Genomic DNA, 6,308 nt, shown 5'->3' with positions numbered 1-6,308 from the left:
TTATTCATCTATTAATAATTGCAGAACTTCGGGAATGAGTGTTATCGAATATATTTAAATTGTAAATATTCGATAAAATTGAATGATATCTTATCGAAAGATACATGTTATCGAATACATTTAAATCAATAAGATTCGATAACATTTTAGGTATCTTTCGATAACATATTTGGTAGATGGATATGATGCACATTTTTATGTTTAAATACAGATATATTTGATTTGTTTATATTTTATAAATAAAGGTCGTTTATAAGTGTTTATTTAATTTTTATTTCTTTTATAAAATTATAAATGTCTATATTTAATATTTAAAATTAGAATCATGTACATTATGGCTTGTTTGTTTCACTAATGACTATAGGTATTTGAAAACATGTTCAATGAACACAATAAATATGTTTCTGAGCATTAAATGAACAACTATGGAGAAAAATAAATTTTAAATAAATGAGCATCTACACAATTCGTACCATCAGCAATCACTAGAAATAAGGTTGTTTCGTTTCAAGCTTCATCTGTTGTATGGTACACACTTGTAGTCACAAGCAAATGTTTTATTATTAAATCGAATCGAATCAGGCAGATAACGAACACAACCAATACAGGGCCGATTTCTCGTCCCTGAAAACGTGGTTGCATTTGATTTATCAAGACCTTTCTGACCTCTTTTACAAAAGTGTATGCATCTCCTTTCCAAGGAAAGCACAAACCTTAGAATTCATAATAAAAATCTCAGTTTTATCATTACAAATAGCACAAAGTTATGGTTGGAATTTTTACCTGTCCTCGCCACGGGGTGTGCTTAAATCCTGATCTATGGCTACTAGAAAACCTAGTTCTCTAAAACAACACGAGCAGCGATGCTGTTTCAGCCTGCATATCGAAAGGTAAAAGAATCAACTTAAAAGAAGGATAAAATGCAAAACCAGAAAATGTCATCAGATAACAACAATATGAGAACTTGAAGACAGACACACGTTCTCTACAGCCTTGCATGGATAAGGAACTCAAAAAGCAGACCGACAGATGCATATGGATATACATATTTGAGTTTCAAGCTTTGCATATGCACGAGTGCATATCATATTGAAGCTCAAAGTTCCATATCGGCATAAAAGATTATGAAGTTCTTCATTTACATGCGATCATTTCATGGTATTCAACTACTAGAACACATTATACAGGCATATAGTTCAAACAAAACAAGGGATGTAACTGAATCTATATGATTGAGGACCGCCAAAAAAGTTTTATGTACACACCTCGAATAGGACAAGCTCAATTTATGAAGATGCTGTCAGCCCCCAAGGCCTAATTCAACCTCGAGTTCATCATCTTGTTCAAACAACTTCAAAAGACGAGCATATTGTTCGTCTCGTTTCTTTTTCTGCCACAACTTGTAAAGGAAAAATGAAAACAAGCCTACTGCAACAAGCCCGAACAGTACGATGACTATTATGGTCGCGGTATTACTATTTGCATCAGGCTTGGTTTTTGAGCTTGTGGAGTCATCAGAAAAACCTGAAAAAAGGAAACAAAATTGGAACATTCTATACTTTTAATGTCCGTTGCAGCTACTTAATCCATAGTCCAATCGAATTCAACAGCAAAAAGGTTCAATGAAGGATAAAAAGCAAGTACAACAATAAGAAGGAACAAGACACAATAATTTCACGTCGACCGTTAAATCAAACACCATAATTTCCCAAAAGTTCATGGATATTAACCTTAATCATGCTACATAAATCCTAATTGCCAAATTTTACCGCTACATGGCAGATTTATCCTAGCAAAAATTTCAAAAGAATAGGAAAAAAACTCATGTTTAGATTTTAATTTCGGGAAAGATGGATACAGAATGCTCTGCTTTTGGTGTTCGTTCAATGTTAATTTCCTTGAAGCCAAACAGATAATACTAAGAATTACTAAAAAAAATCAATCAATACATAAAATTGTGCGATCTTCATTCTCGAACAAGTAAACTGTACAAATTGACAATTCAAATAAACTTTATTTTCACGCAATCAATTATTCAAATGCAGATCAGAATAGAAATTGATATTTCAATCAACGAATACATGTGTCATTCAAACAACAACAACGAAACAAAAGAGAGTAGAAAAGCGATTTAGAAAGAAACCTGGAATGAATTGTAGATAAACCGAAGCGAAAAACAGTAGAAAACGAACCGATCTACTTCTTGAAATTCCAGTCATTCTCTCAATCTCTCTTCCCCGCGGCAGAGAAAGCAGAATCGATCTTTTTCTCGGCCTACAATCTTCCAGATTTCTCTGACAAAAGATGCCGATTTTTGCAATGCTGCCCGGTACTATATATTTATATTCAAATTGAATTCTCCGCGAAGGATATTTATCTTCAGGCCTTGAATTTTTCCAACTAAAAACAATGGGAAAATGTCCACGATGATGGCCCAATGCTTTGACAAAACTTCAGTTAAGCCGATTTTTTTTTTTAAATACTAAAGTAAAGATAAATTAACCATATAAAATAAATATTTTTTCTTAAAACAATTGAAATGTATGAATTACACACTTAAACAAAATCTATATAAAAATAACGATTTGTTGATAAATTGATATTCAATAATAATTTATTTTTCAATGATTATTAATCTTTATCAATATTTAATCCGATAGTCTAAGTAGAGATATATAAATAGTATAATTAAATAAAAATTATCTCGATCTAAAGAAACAACGTCAAATTTAACTCTGAAAAGATGGGTTATAAAAGTAGACAAAAATGTAATACAAAAATAGATAGAATTATCCATTATTTTCATATGAAAAGGAAAAAACTAATTATAAAAAATAATATAATTCCAATTGATTGAAGGATAAAGGAAGAAAAAAAGAAAGAAAGAGTAAATGGTCAATTAAGAAAATTCGGTTGATTAACCATTGTCCAGAAGTACCGATCGAAATGAGGTAAAACTCTTGGACATCAAATAGGTAAAACCCAGAAAAAGGTTCATTGTCATCACAACATCGGTAAGGGTCACAGAATGTCCGACAAGGTAAGTGTTGCAAGCGAGATGAGTGTTTAGAGCACCCAATACTCTCTTCAACGCAGCAATTGTTTGTTGCTTCCTCGGCCTACATGCAAGGTCATCCATAGATGTTAAAGGATTAAGGATGGTAAAACCAAAATGATATAATACTAAGATCAGAAGAACAGGGCTATCATCAATATTTTTTAATTATATACAAGAATTTCTAGTTTTTAATCCCATACTTGTTTCATAACAATGAACTTACGATTCACTTTTAAAACCAAGCATTGAAGAAACATATCTACAATTTAATAAACGATCACTTAACATATTCAACAAACTTTTAACTGATAGGTAAGCAGAGAATGAGGGATGAAAATCAATATATGGGAGAAAAAACGTACTGGGGGAAGATACACAGCATGCCCCATCCTTGGTCTAAACCAGGAAATGATAGTAGCATCAATTTCCAGTGAAGCAAAATCAATAAGGGCCTAAAAAAGTCCACAGGAAGGAAAGGAAAACATCATGTAAGGTAGCCAAGTAAAATCATAAAAAAAATCTAATCGGAGTACCGAAAACAAGAGAGAGATCTTACACATTCTTACAGAGATGAACCATACAGAGGATTATCAGCCATCAAGCGTGTAACTAAAGCAACAATAAAATGACCCATTAGTTTTAAGAGAATCATTTGAAGATGAAGATTAAGGGGGTAATGAGTTCAAACCATATCGAGCGATTGCATTGCTTTCAAATATGGGGCCATCAGGTGTTTCCAACACAGGAACCTAAAAAACCAGCATGCATTCTTCGTTTCAAAATACTAAAATCAATATATAAAACAGCATATCCTTGAACATCATTGCATGTACGTGTACCATCCCGATAGGGTTCATATCTTGAGAAACTCGGGTGTTTTATTTGAGACACCCATTTCGAAATTATCAGCAAGTTTGACATCTATACCACTGTACTCTGCAGCAATAAGAGCCTTGAATGAATTCTTATTGACCTTACCAGCATGCAAGATCTACAAAATAGGACAAACAAATGTGTTATTGAAGAAAGTAAAATAGTTCATAACTCAAAGCATGAACTGAGTCCAACGATTACTTGAATGACTATAAAGGAAAAACTTGAAGCAAGTCAGAAATTCTTGCCAATCGAATTAGAGTGACAAAATATATAACAATGTGGTTTTACTTCTATAAGAAATCATGATGTTAGAACTGGCATTACTTGTCCCGAATTATTCAAATTTTTTATCCAGATACGATGCTTGCTCGTTACAACTTGATTTTAACAAAACAACAATAAAAGGATTTAAATTTCTCAGTCACACAGAACACCAGTTAAGAAAGATGCAAAGCAGAAATTATGCTAATCTAATGCTCACTCAAGAAATATCAAAAACTATATCATAACAAAAAGTGCAACGAAAAGACTACTGGTTTCAATGATCTAACTGAAGAAGAAGTGAACTCACAAGGGCCATAGCTTAACGAAGAAAACGTTTAGCACTCCGATATTAGATCTGAAACAGAGAAAACAAAGAAGTTCGATAAATAAACCTGGATCACTTTAATAGATACTTCAAGTACCAACTTACCTTTCCTTAATCGAACTATGTGTATGTCAACTAAATTTAGGGTGAAGTATACCTCGATGAAGAGCCTCTGGAAAGTAACGTTCTACCCAGAGTGGAGAGTCTTGCAAAATTAGGGTTCAAGTCAAATTGTCAGAGATAAGTGAGATGACGATTAGAATTATATTAAATTAGAGGATTATAGTTGGAATATTTGAACTATGAAGCGAAATTCAGGTACCACTTTAAACATAGTACCAAATTGAACCTTGAGGTCAAGTTTAGGTACTAATTTGCACCTTGAAGTCAAGTTCAACTACCAAAATGCATATTTACCCAAGCTGAAAATTGGAATGGTTGCTGTTTGATAGGGCTGTAAATGAGTTGAATCGAATTTGAGTATTGTTGAGCTCATATCGACTCGAAAACTCTAGAATGAAGCTTGATTCAGTTCGAAAACTCGCAAACCTAAAAATTTTAAAGCCCGACTCGAACTCAAAAACTCTAGAATGAAGCTGATTCAGTTCGAAAACTTGCAAACCTAAAAATTTTAAAGTCTGACTCGAACTCAAAACCCTTAATTAAAACTCGTAAAAGCTTGAAAATTATGAAATAAAAAATTCTTAAACTTAACTGGATTGAAGCCTTAAACTAGATCTCGATCATTAAATATATAAAAACCTTATATTACATTTTTTTATAAAACCAACACATAAATATTAATATTACTAATAATTTAATTTTTTAAAAAATAAAATATTAATATATTATATTTTTGAATTATTCGTAAATTTTTCGAGTCAAGTATCAATTTATTCTTTTCAACTCTATTAAAACTAGATTCGAGTTTAAATTTGACCGAATTAATCTAAAATAATTTTCAATTTATCTAATCTCGTATACAGCACATGCATGAAAAACGTGGTCTCCTTTCCAGCTTTTCATCTTTTTTCCGCCTAGCTGTCTATGGTAGAGCACAAGGTTCTTAACCTTGAGGTCGTGGGATCGAGTCCCATGGAGGGTATTTCATAATTCGGAGGTCTCTTACGAAAGCTGCTCTCAACCTGGTGTTGGGGGTAGCCTACTATCTTACCTCCCCCTTACTCCATATATATGAGAAAAAGGGACAACCATTTTTTGAAAGGCTTAATGCCCGTGCCCAAATTATATATATATATATATATATATATATATATATTGTCAAATACGTAGGGCCTACATTTTTTTCTTTTGTGGTGTCTAAAGTTATAAACATGGGTTTTAGAATCGGATCGATTAATAAATCGATCATGCTATCGATTCACTGGTTCAATCAGTCGAATCGGTCTGATCGGTCGGAAGAATCGGACGAAAATTAAATAAAAATACCAAAAATATTTAATAAAAAATAATTTTTTATATTACAAGTCATATTCAAAGCAAGTCATAACATATATAAGTTAAAAATCATAAAATCAAGTGAAACAAAATGATTCAAATTAACTACAACATAATATTTAAGGTAAAACATATTAAATAATAAATATAATTATATAACTATAATTAAAAAATAAATTTGAGGTTAAAAAAATCATAACAAAATGATATTGTTTGGTTTAATTTTTTTTTAAAAAAAAATAAACCCACATAGCTAAGAAACATAGAAAAACATCCTAAAAGTCTAAAGAGTAAAAATATGAGAACAAAACAATCTCACATTGCTAA

At 31.7% G+C, this 6,308-nt stretch overlaps 1 pseudogene; it reads right to left on the bottom strand.

Moving 5' to 3' along the window:
• Positions 1–2,825: 2,825 nt before the first annotated feature.
• LOC120184757 lies at positions 2,826–4,768 on the bottom strand (annotated as a pseudogene).
• Positions 4,769–6,308: the final 1,540 nt, after the last annotated feature.

Source organism: Hibiscus syriacus, unplaced genomic scaffold, assembly GCF_006381635.1.
Source record: "Hibiscus syriacus cultivar Baekdansim isolate YM2019G1 unplaced genomic scaffold, ASM638163v2 tig00112928_pilon, whole genome shotgun sequence".
NCBI lineage: Eukaryota > Viridiplantae > Streptophyta > Magnoliopsida > Malvales > Malvaceae > Hibiscus > Hibiscus syriacus.
This window is presented reverse-complemented; position numbering and strand designations above follow the sequence as displayed.